Source organism: Urocitellus parryii, chromosome 14 (assembly GCF_045843805.1).
Source record: "Urocitellus parryii isolate mUroPar1 chromosome 14, mUroPar1.hap1, whole genome shotgun sequence".
NCBI classification, from domain to species: Eukaryota; Metazoa; Chordata; class Mammalia; order Rodentia; family Sciuridae; genus Urocitellus; species Urocitellus parryii.
Genome location: NC_135544.1, coordinates 4602380 through 4615997, shown reverse-complemented (window position 1 = coordinate 4615997; position 13618 = coordinate 4602380).

Genomic DNA, 13618 nt, shown 5'->3' with positions numbered 1-13618 from the left:
CCATCCTCTAAAATCCTTGAAAATGTTGAGAAACCTCAATTAGAATGTCTATGAAATTTTCTTCTCAGGCTGATCCTCCTCTAATTATGGGATAAATGGAGTGGGTAAAGGAGGAAGGTTTAAAAAAATACACAAAACTTTACTAAATCTGGCTCCCTTCCCCCTCCAGTTTTGTGTGATTATGTGGCTGTTCTCTAGTTTTTATGTAGTCGGGGGGATTTGACCTGCATATTGTTTAAATAGACTTTGGAGGGTTATGAGAGCCAGGGAAACTGTCTACCTCTGTTTCTGTAGAGAAAACATGTTTAGGTTCCCAAAGAAATGATTCACAAACTTTGGAACACAATTTGTTTGTAATATGGAGCCTACCTAGGTCCCTGGACTTCCCTCCACACAGCAGCCCCTGCTAACAGAGAGTCTAGGGCTGTAACAGTCTCAGGAGTACCGACTCTGAAATATTTTAAAGAGAGGTTTGAAATTGATTTAGGCAGTTAGTTTGAGCATGCAGGCTAGGACATTGCTAGAAGTTGTATTATTTCCTATGGCACCTGGGACTTAGTTACTTTAAGTGCATAAATCAGCCTTCTGAGAAATATTATTCAGTTTCCTGAGCTTAGTTTAAGCTGAATTACAAGTGACCCTGTAGAATTATTTTATTCCCCTTTTGCCTGAATTCCTGTGCAAAGGATTAAAAAACCACATTGTCTGTTTTTATTGGAATGTTTCCTCTCACCCCACCCCATTTTAATAACTTCGGCTCCTTAAATCTATGTTCTCTACACAGTATTTTATAGAAACTGGCCAAACATGTAAATGCCCAAAGTTAACTAGGCCCTCACTATTCCTACAACTGGTGCACATACAGGAGATCTGATCACCCTTTGGGTACCAATAATTTCCTGGGGACATAAAAACAAGGATCCCTGCCTTTGCCAGATCTCCCAGGGCTTTATGACATCACCAGGTGTTTTGTGACACCAGCACTTTAACATACAAGCTTTGGCCCCAGACTAGAAGCAAAAGAACATACCGGATCGAGACAGAGAAGAAAGGATTGGAGGTTGGAAAGAACAGTTTCCAAAATTGCCTGGAGAAATGATCCTGAAGTAAAACTAGAGCTACACATTTCTGAAGTGGAGGAAAAAGAGGAGAGGGCAAAGGAAGTGAATGGCTAGACACCACTGGGTTGGGATCCTACGACTTTAAAAACCTAAATCCAAAATCAGTATTCTGTGATGCTTTGTTATTGTTGTTTTTCCATTTCCACTTTAAATTGTGAGACAAACATGAAAGCTTCTGATGTTTTGTTAACTCGGATTTTAAGTGAAGAAATAGAGGAGAGAGATTAGTGGTCGACACACAACTCAATTGAATTTGGTCCTTTTTTGATTCTGACCCCTCTCATCACCAGTAGATCTGGATCCCCTGGCTCTGGAATTAGGAGCCTTAATGTTATTATTACCTTGACTGCAAATCTCTGGCCACTAGGGGCGCACTGTGTTCCTTATCAACAAGAATGAACTCTTCCCTTCAAACTAAACAGTTGGAAGTCTCTAAAGGAATATTTACTGGAAAAATAAATAAGTAAAAAACAGAGAATTAAAATACTACCAGGCATCTAGAGCAATTATGAAAAATTATAAAATACAGACTTCTAATTAGAAAGCTGTTGAGTAGATAGCCCAAAACAAGCATGGTTGGTAACCACTGAAGGGTACCTGAGCTGTGGATTCTCTTTCACAACCAGGACAAGACTGAGATCAAGGCCACACTGGGCTTCCCACTTTTTATTGTTTTCCAAAATGCAGGTCACAGAGTTGCATCCAGATTTTATGAAAATATCTGTTTCTCCTGTCACATTTTGGCCATGGTTCTGGATTGTGCCACTAGGCAGCCCTTGAAGCTGCTTCCACGGAGAGAATACTAGGATGCTGAAAACACTCACCTGACCACTATGGTACTCCTTAGATTTTATGTATAATAAAAAAGAACTTCCAAATTCTGTGGGTCATACATGAATTTCTGTCATCTCTAAGCCCATAACTGTAAAGAGAGAACTCAATAATATGCAGGAAAAAGGGTGTCAAATGCATAACCAGTGTTTAGGTGAAGAACCAAGACCCATGCTCACATACTTTTAAATCCACTTTACTGAGAGGACTCAACAATTTCTTCAGTTCTTGAGTCTCTGAAAAATCCATATTGCCTGCAATCAAAGGGCAGACATGGAGGTCTCCATTTCCTCTTGGCTGTACTCTAATCCCTCTTACTAAGTCATCACTACAAAAGCCAGGCTTCTTGTTGGAAAATCCGTGAGAAGGAAAATAAAAAAATGTAGATCCTTTTCAGTCAGTGCTATGAGATTTGTTGTCCCATTGGTTTTTCTCCCCTGAAATTAAAATAAACCAGAAAGAGGAAACCAGATCAATGAAGTAAAATGATGATGATATCTCTCATTTTGGTAGATCACCTTCAGGGAATAATGAAATTCACACTGGAGAATTTTGATATGTACAATTTCCATTTTGCAATATCTTTGTGCTTCTTGGAATAACAAGTTTCAGTTTGTTTAGAGTTTGGTTTTTGTGTTCTTTTAGTTTTCCTTTTTGTGAAGGCAGAGAGCCTGTTTTAACAGTAACATCCTAAAACCCTGGAAAATACATAAAGTCTGAGAACTGTAGCCATTATAAATGGAGGAGACCCATGATGTCATCCCTCAGACCCAGGGGAATCCATAGAGGATTCTTTCCTAGAATAGATTTTTTTTAGTTCCTTATCCCGTTGACTTTCAAATGGCTCTAGGGATGGAGTTTCCACCACTTCCTTTACTACATATTTCCCCAATCTCATAATTCTTACTGTCAAATGCTTCAAGGTGCTTAGTCCAAACATTCCTTTTCTGAAAATGGCAACTGCTTCCTTTACTCCAAGTTGTGTCCCACCTGTAAGAATAAACACGCACCCTTTTGAAGCTATAACTCCTTTCTATTTTGTCACCAGAATTTTCATGTGGTTCTCTTCCTCCAGAAGTTTTCATAGCAGCAGATGGGAAGGGTGCATATAAAGGGAATCTCTTATGGTTTAGATATTAGGAGTCCTCTAAAAGCTCATGTGTGAGATAATGCAAGAAAGCTTAGAGGTGAAATGATGGGGTTATGAGAAACCCTTAACTTAACCTGTGCATTAATCCCCCGTGGAGATGAACTGGGTAGTAACTATAGGGAGATAGAGTGTGGCTGGGGAAGGTGGGTTCCTGGGGGAGTGCTTTGGGGTTTTTTATTTTCTCCTGAGCTAATTTCCTCTGCCACACACTTCTACCATGATGTTCAGCCTCACCTCTGTTCCAGAGAAATGGAGTCAGCCGTCTATAGACTGAGACCTCTGAAATTGTGAGCAATTAATAAACTTTTCCCTCCTTTAATAATTCTTGTAAAGTCTTTTGATCACAGTGGTGAAAGAGTTGACTAAAACAGAATTATAGCAAATAGACAAATGGATTTTAGCCTGATTGAGCTATAATGTCTCAACATTCAAATAAGAGAATTCTCCCAAAGTTTCAGATCTTACAGTGCTGGCCTGATATTTCACCTTTGGAGCTACATATGGAATGAGCTCTTCGCACTGTATAAACCCGCCTAGTCCTATAAAAAATATTTTTTAAAACTTTCCCTGATATTCATTAAATCCCTATTTATGCTTCTCTTCCATGTGAATGTGCATTGCATAATTAGAATCCCAACATACCTATACCTGTTGGGAGTTTAATTATACAATTCATAAGTATATTTTATGAGGGTCTTAATAGAGTATAGGACTGAATCATAAATCCTTGTTATCTAACCTCCTTATTTAATAGATACAACAATCTAAAAAAGTTAAAAGTTATAAGAGGATTCTGGAAAGATGGTGGAGTTGGAAGCACCAGGAATCTGCCTCCCCACAGACAACAATTACATTGGCCGAATCTGTTTGATGAATCATTTTGGAAATTAGAAGTCTATTAAAGGTACATCTTCCAGGTGACATTTGAAAAGTAAATATCAATTAATTTAGATGAATTTCATCTCCTAACTTTGCAAGTGGGGGTAATTCTTACTCCACCCCTAGCTGCATGGCCAGAAGGTGTACACATATTTTTTAGAGCACGTTGAACACAACTTAAAGGAGTCAGGGAAGGCAAAAGAATCATATCCTGTAAATACTGTGGATCTATGCTCTGATCTCTAATTGCTGCTTATGAGCACAGGAGTGCACACTAAGCACTTGTGGCCATTGTGAGACTACCCCCATTGTTCCAAGTCCCTCACTCTCTGACTGTAAACTTCTGGGAGAATTAAAAGACTGATATTTCCCACCACCATACACACACACTTCATTTACCCTTTGGGGAGCCAGACATGGAAGATCAGCACACTCAAAAGCAAAGATATACACAGGGGAAATTTGAAAGTTACTGCATATGCCAAGAAAATCCCTGAACAGACCTTAAGTTTATTTCCTCAGGCTGATCTTTGACACAGAGATAGTCTATAACAATCAATCAATCAATAAAAATGACATAGAAAACCCAGGGAAGAAAGTGTATCTGATTTCTAGAATTACCATATTATTAGATTTAAAATGTTCTGTTTTCAACAACAGTAACAAATCACAAGGCATAAGAAGATACCTATTTCACAAGAAATAGAAAAATATGTTCCATGCAAAGGAAAATGCAACAACAAAAACAACAGAAATTTCCCTGAGACAATTACCAAACAACTTTAAAGACTTTAAACAAATCTTTCAAGATGCTCAAAGAACTAAAAGAAGACATAAAGACCAATAAAATGATATGTGAACAAAATAGAAATATCAATAAAGATAGAAACCCAAAAAAGAAACCAAAAAGAAATTCAGGAGCTGAAAAGTTTGAAATCTGAAATGAATTTGGGACTATTAAAGTGATCAAGTGTGAAAAGCAAAAGAAAAATAACTGAGGAAAAAATGAAGAGAGCCTAAGGGACCAGTGGAATAATATCAAGTGGACCAACATATACATTATGGAGAGCCCCAGATGCAAAAGAAAGAGAGGAAAAGAGGTGGAGAGAATATATAAAGTATATAAAGAAACAATAAGTTTTCCAAACTTGATGAAAGACATGAATATAAACATCTGAAAAGCCCAATGAACTCTATGTGAAGACATAGTCAAACTGTCAAGAGTCAAAACATAAAGAGAATCTAAGCAACAAGAGAAGAAAACCATCACATAGAAGAGAGCTTAAATAAGATTATCAGCAGATTTCTCACCAGAAATTTCAGAGACAAAAAGCCTGGTATAGATACACTACAAAAAGAAAAAAAAGTCAAGAATTCTGGCAAAACTATTTTTAGTTTTTCTTCTTTCTTTCTTTCTTTCTTTCTTTGGTACCAGGGATTGAACAAATGGGTGTTTAATCACTAAGCCACCTACATCTGAAGCCCTTTTAATTTTTAAAAATTAGTTATCCATGACAGTAGAATGTATTTATGCACTTTGATATATCATACATAGATGGGATATAATTTCTCATTTTTCTGAGTGTACACGTTGTAGAATCATATTGGTTATGCAGTCACATATATACACAGAGTAATGTCTGTTTCATTCTACTATCTTTCCTATCTCCACATTCCCTCCCACTCCTCTCCACTCCCATCACTTCCTTATACCTAATCCCCCGTAATATAATTCTTCCCTGGTACCAGCCTGAACCCTCCCCCTTATTATGAATTAGCATCCGCATATTAAAGAAAACATTTGGCCTTCTGTTTTGTGGGATTGGCTTGTTTCACTTAGCATGATATTCTCCAACTCCAACCATTAACTGGCAAATGCCATAATTTCACTCTTCTTTAAAGCTGAGTAATATTCCATTGAGTATATATACAACATTTTCTTTATCCATTCATCTTTTGAGGGACACCTAGATTGGTGATTATGCAGGGTGAGAGGTAGGGATCTAGTTCCACACTTCTATGTATGGATGTTCAGTTTTCCCAGCAGCATTGATTTTAAATGTTATCTTTATCTCCAACTTATGCTTCTGATAACTTTGTCAAAGACTAAATGACTATATCTAAGGGTATTTTTCTCGATGAGTCTTTTATTCTATTCCATCCATCTTTATGTCTGTTTTATGCCAATACCATGCTATTTTTACTATTACTGTAGTATAATTTGAGATCAGGAGTTATGATGCCTTCTAATCATTTTTCTAGCTCAGTTTTACTTTGGCTATTCTAGGTCTCTTATTCTTTCATATGAATTTGTGTGTGTGGGGGGGGGTACCAGGGATTGAATTCAGGGGTACCCGACCACCGAGCCACATTCCCAGCCCTATTTTGTATTTTATTTAGAGACAGGGTCTCACTGAGTTTCTTAGAGCCTATCTGTTGCCGAGGCTGGCTTTAAACTTGTGATCCTCCTGCCTCAGCCCAGGCCACTATTTTCATAATAATTTTAAGACCTTTTTTTCTAGTTCTGTATAGAATGTCATTGGTATTTTGAAGGAGATTTCATTGAAGCTGCAGATTGTTTTAGGTAATATGGCCATTTTGATGATATTAATTCTGCCTATCCAAAAACAAGGGAAGTCTCCTCATCTTATCAGGTTTTCTTCAATTTCTTTCTTTAGCATTCTATAGTTTTTATTGTAGAGGTCTTTTACCTCCTTGATTAGACTAATTCCCAAGTATTTTTTAAGGTTTTTGAAAGAGAAGAAAATTATAAAAGAGGAAGAAGTCAAATTATTCCTTTTTTGTAGATGACATGATTCTCTATATAGAAGACCCAAAAAAACTTCACCAGAAGACTTCCAGAGCTAATAAAAAAATTCTGCAAGGTAGCAGGACACAACGATTAACATACAAAAATATATAGCTTTCTTATACTACAACAATGAGTCTGCTCAAAAATAACTAATAAAAACAATTCCATTTGCAAAACTTTTATTTTAGGTGATTCTGACATTCTAAGATAAACAAAAGTTGAGGGAATTTTTGACCACTTTGTTCCCTTTTCATAACTGTGATCAATATATCCAACAAGAGCAACTTAGAGGAGGAAAAGTTAATTTGGACTTGTATTTTCTGAGATTTAGTCCATGTTCTGCCAAGTTCATTGCTTTGAGCACACACACACACAAAAAAAAAAAAAAAAAACAAAAAAAAAAAACAGCAGAGCATCATGGCAGAAGGGCATGGTGAAGGAATGCTGCTTATCGTGTGGCACCGACAAGCAGAGAGAACAGGGAAGGGGCCTTGGGAAGATGAACCCTGCCAGGGTACACTCCAGTGACCCACCTCCTCCAGTCATACCCCACTTGTTTACAATTAACACCCAGTCAGTCCATGCAAATGAGAAGGACTGATTAGGTTACAGCTCTCACAGTTCAATCTCTGAACATACCTTCATGAACACAGGAGATAGGGGAAGACACCTCATAACTAAACCATAATGCATCAGATCTACCTTTAAAGAAGTGCTAAAAGGAGTCATGGATCCTAGACAGTAACTTGAAACCATATGAAGAAACAACCATTACACTAAAGGCAGATGCATTTATAAGAATAGCATTTTAAATTTGATTTATAACTCCCCATTTTTTTAACACAATTTAAGACTCAATAAATCCAAAGACACAAATACCTTGAAAGAGAAAGGATAAAGAAAGATATTCCATGCCTCTAAATTGTAAAATCTCATCTGCTAGCTCGAATTTGGGACCCCCAAAAGACCACCAGAGACTGAGATCCACGTAAACAGCTAGCTCGGTCCTCTGCGCTCGCGCACAGCAACTGGTGATGCTGAGAGGCTCTGAGCCCAGGGTTTGCAGCAGTTTTATACTTTCTTTGGAGAAGGCAGGGACCCCCACATACATCATAGCATCTCTTAGCAAATCATCACACACCGTGGGAAAATCAAATAACAACTCTAAAACATGATTAGCACAGTCACTGGCAGGAACAAATTGGGTAGGGGTGATGGGTTACTACAAGAGGGGGATTCATTTGAACTGATTGGTTTAAGCCAAGAGGGGTGTTCGTGCTGAACTATGTGGTTTCCCAGCATATTATCAACCACCATAAACTACTGGGAGGGTCATCTGGCATCCCAGGTATTTCCCTGTCTCATACTGATTGGTGGCTGCTAGTGGGTTGCTATGGGTCCCCACCTACCCTGACTGAGTCAGGGACACAGCAGATCTCTCCTGTTATTTGTAGATAAACAACTTAGCCAGGTGGGAATGTGCCTAGGAGTGCTCTGTGGGTCTTTCCAAGGACAAAGGTCATGTCCCTTCCTTAGACAGGCTTTGCTCTGAGGTAGAGGCTGCTTTTTCATCTGCAAATGATATAATCTTTCACACAGAAAACACTAAATATTCCACAAAAAATATTAAAATAGCAAATGAACTCAGCAAAATATCAGGATAGCAAGGCAATGTGCAAAAGCCAGTTCATTCTATAAAATAACAATGAACAATTGAGAAGGAAATTAAGAAAAAAAATCCCATTTACTATAATACTGTATTAGTCACCATTCTCCAGAGGGAACACAACCAACAAGATATGTATATATATCTATATATATCTAGAAAGTGAATTTATTAGATTGCCTTACACAGTCAGAAGCTAGATTGTCCTACAATGGCCATCTGCAAGCTGAAGAGCTGGAGGAACCAGTAACTGCACAGTCCAGGGTGCTGAAGCCTCAGAAGAGGGCTCTACTGTGCTACCCAAGTCCAGGACCAAACACCCGGAAACTCCCTGGAGAGTTTCACTGGCAGAACCCACTTTAGAAGAGTAAGGAGCTGGAGTCTGAGGTCCTCAGGTGATCACAGCAGCAATCAAGAACCTGTTCAGGAAGAACTGAGCTGCTGCTGCTTCATTGTTCTTGCAACTTTTATTCCATCTAAGCTTCCAACCTATTGGATGATGCTGCTCTAGAAGGGTCTCCACTTCAGCTCATTATCCCACATGCCAATCATTCCTAGACACACCCTCATCGACTCACACACTCATTGACACACCCACTTAGGCTTTTCTTAACCCAATCAAGTTGACAGTACAGATTAACCATTACAAACATCAAAAAAGAATAAAATATATAGGCATTAATTTAACCAAGGAGATGAAAGACTTGTACAAGGAAAACTATAACACCTGTCTGAAAGAAATCAAAGGCACAAATAAATGGGAAGATACTCCATGTTCACGGACCAGAAGACTTAAGGTTATCAATAATATTTAAAGGTATATACTGATTCAATGGATCTTTAGCAAAATCCCAAAAATATGTTTTAACAGAAATAGAAAAATTTGTACTAAAATTCATATGGAAATTCAAGTACTAGGAATATCTAAAACAATTTTTAAAAAGAAGAACAAATTTGAAGGATACATACTTCCTGATTCCAAAATGTACTGCAAAGCTGTGATTAATACTGCAGAAAAACAAGTAATAAAATGGAAGAGAACAGAGGGCCCAGAAATAGATCCTTACAGATTTGGTCAAATTATTTCTAACAAGGAGGACCTCAATTCAATAGGAAAACTGGTTGTCCACATCTGAAAGAATGAAATTGGATCCTTATTAAATACCATATAAAAAACTAACTCAAAATACTTCCAATCCTTAAAAAGAAGACCTAAAATTATAAAACTCAGAAGAATACACCTGGAGAAATCTTTATGGCATTGAATTTATCAATGATTTTTGGAGATAATATAAAAAGCATAGGTAACAAAAGAAAATCTAAAGAAATTTGACTTCATGAAAATTTTTAAAATTCATGCATCAAAAGCCACCATGGATAGTATGAAAAGGTAACCCACAGACTAGAATAGAATATTTGCAAATTTTCTGTCTAATAAGGTATTAAAATCCAGATTTTCTTAAGAGTTCCTAAAGCTCTTAAACAAAAACCAAACAAACAACACAACTCAAAAATAGGCCAAATACTTAAATGGACATTTCTCTAAATGATACACAAATGATCAGCAAGCATAAAGAAAAGATGCTCACAACCAGGAAAATCTACTCAAATCCACAATAATGTATCACTTCATATATATTAGGAGAGACACCATCAAAAAAATAAAAAGTGTTAGCAAGGATATGAGAAATTGGAACCCTGTGTTCTGTTCACGTAAACGTAATATGATGAAGCTGCTATGGAAAACAAAATAGAGATTTCTTTAATAATTGAAAGTAAAATTACTATATGCTTCAACAATCTTATTTCTGTATATATACCAAAGAACTGAAACTGGAATCTCAAAGAGAGATACACACACACATACTCATTTCATAATAGTCCAAAAGTGGAAACTAACGTGAATATCTGCTGATGAATGAATAAATAAAGAAAACATGATACAGACACAATGGAATAGTATTCATCTTTTTAAAAGAAGGTGATTCTGACATTCTGAAATATGCTACAACACGGATGAACCTCGAGGACATTATAACACTAAGTGAAACAGGCCAATCATAAAAGTCAAATATGGTTACACTCTGGTGATGGGTAGTAATGATTTTTGCACAAAAATAGGAGTGTGCCCAATATCACTGAAGTACACACTTGAAAGTGGTTAACGTGGGAGATATTATGTTACTATTTCATCACAAAAAAAAGATATTCTAAAAGAAAGTTAGAAGTTATAAACCTAACAGTAAGTTACCTAGATAAGAAAATCAGAACTCAGATATGGTAAGAAAATCAGAACTCAGATATGGTTTACCAAACCACGGCTCCTAATCAGTTCTTATTCTGATATCTACTTACTGTATTGCTTTGAGAATGTTTTTCGTCTCCTCTGAACTCTAGTTATCCCAGCTCTAAAACAATGAAACTAGCCAGAGGTAGCAGGCTGGTATTCACAGAATGATTTTTTTAAGAAAATGGTTTCTCTTTTTAAAATACAACGATCTAGGTTTTCACATACTAATTGCTTGGTTTCCTTCCTACATCCCTCCCCAGACCTTTCTTCTCCTAGCCCCACAGCCTCTCCTCCTGTTCTGGAATTTTATATATCTGGAGTAGCTGGCCTCACCAGCTTCTCTTTTTTGAGTTGTTCTTCCATGTCTTGATGCTGAACACATCCTGAATCACTGGCTTTGTTTGATAGACAGTAAGTTCTGCCAACTCTTATCCAAAATCCCCTCAAGGAAACAATTGAGTGGAACCCCTAATGGCTGCTCCCTTTCCATGGGCCCTGCATCCTCCAAGCTCAGCCCATTTCACTCATTTGGTAACCTGATGGCTCTCAGGAGGGATTTTGGTTTATGATGCTTGGGCAAATGATGATATGTTTGTTATATTATGTATTTTATGGATGCATCACATGTGGAAGCGGCCCTGGGTAGGCACATTGGGATCCCATTGTCTATTCAGTTAGATCAAATAGCAAGTTTTTACTGACATCACCAGACTGTACTCTACACTGACCAAACAGGCTAGTGGTTTTGGCATTGTGTGAATGTTGCCTCAGTAAGGATCCGCTGAACTTTGAGTGGAAATATGTGCCAAATTATATGCAAATTTGTATTTTTCATGGGAGCTGAGAGCTTTGGCACTTAATTTTGATTTTTTTTTTTTATAGCTAAGTATGTAGCACCGGCCAAGTTCTGCATGTTTAATCCTTTTAATCATTCAACATAAATCATGCTCTCAGCCCCTTAATCATTCATGTTATTCTTCTTTGAACTTCCTCCAGTTTCCTTACATCCTTCATTGCATAAAGAAGAGTTTTTAAACAGGCCTGTTTCACTTCCAAGAACCTATTTTGTGATGGAAATGGTGGGGGTTTAGAAGATTCAGTGCCATGAAAGACTCTATGGGGAAAAATGCAACTTGGTCTTTGGAAATTCACAGGCATTCACAGGGATTTGACACCTGACCCAGAAAGATGAATTTTACTTCCTTTTTCTTCTAAGTCACATAGAAAAGGATTTTATTGTGACCATTGGTAACATATTCTACATCCTTTTATTGTTTATTTACTTATTAATTTAGCATCTCCTATGTGAAAGAGTTCACTTTCCCTTCTTGAATGAGAAACAGGTAGGCAGAGAAATGCAGTGGTCACAATCTCCTGGGATCAGACTCCATCTATCATTTCCCTATCCACTTTTTCCCCTTTCACCTGGGTATAGTGATGCTAGAGAATAGTGTCTCCAAATAATTCATGGAAAAATAATTTTTTTCTTTGAAGAGGTAGTAGAAAGGTAAGTTGATGGAGTATCTTAACATAGATCTACCTTCTCCGGTATCCACCTTTTTTTTTTTTTTTTTTTGACTACAGGCTCAATCCAGCCTACAACTAGAATTCAGGCTTAAGGGAGCAGGAGCTTTGTCTTGCTCCTCATCTGTCCTAAAACCTAGAAAGTACCTGCCATAAAATGAGTGTTCAATGAAAATTTGTAGGATAAGTGAACAATCATCTTCAACTTACCACTTCATGCTTTGAAAAGGATAATAGATAATACTTAAGATTTTGTAAAGTGTTATACTAAACTTAGCTTTAGGACAACCAGCAAATCTCCCCTAAACCTCAGTATATATTTCACATCAGATTAGGGCCCAAAGATCCTCCTGCAGAGGAATTTAGAGCCTCCCTTTGTCAAGGTCATTTACTCCAACTCTTATCTCATGCATAAATCCCCACTTTTGATCATCCTACCAGTTGTTATTCAGCCTTAGATATTCTAAAAGAAAGTTAGAAGTTATAAACCCCTGGTTTGAGAACCCCTGGTAACATTTTCTCTCAGAGCCCGCCTCCCTGTGCAGCTAAACTTTCAGCATGTCTCTTCTTATTACTAACATTTTGTTTTGTTTTGTTTTCCTGTAGCCTCCACCCATTGGCTTGATTGTCAGAGCAAATTAATCTTTCTTTCCACTGAGCAATCCTTCAGGTATTTAGAGAAATTAGATGTCCTTCTTAAAATTTCTTTACTATACATTAAATGTCCCTGGTTCCTTTCTACACCTAGAAATGCATAGCAGATCCAACTTGGGAATCTTGTGGGCATTCACCTTGAGGATTGAAACTGGAAGAGTGAGAATGGACCAGTAGGGTGTCCAGTTGTATGAAAAGCCAATGACTCCCTAACTATATTAGTCAGCTTTGTATTACACAACAAAATACCTGAGGCAACTAACTTGTACCAAAAAAAAAAAAAAAAGAAAGAAAGAAAAAAGAAAAAAAAGTTTTAGTTTATACTTTGGGGATTTGAGAAGATGGCAACTGCATTGGCTCAGTTCTGGTCAGGGTTCTTTCTTTCTGCTGTATCTCATCTCATAGTAGAGAAGTACATTTGTAGAAGAGCTTACATGGCCAAATAGGAAGCCTAAGAGAAAGACTAGGATCCCACAATCCCATCCAAAGGTACACTCACAATGACCTAAGGATGTCCAAATAGGGCCTACTTGCCAAAGGTTCCAAAGCTTCCCAATAGCACCGCCCAGTGAACAAGCTTTCAATCACAATGAACCTTTGAGGGAGACTCAGACCACACCCAAACTATAGCATTAACTAACCAACTATGAGTCACTCTTCAGGAAGCCATGCTTCAGCATGAGAAAGGAAG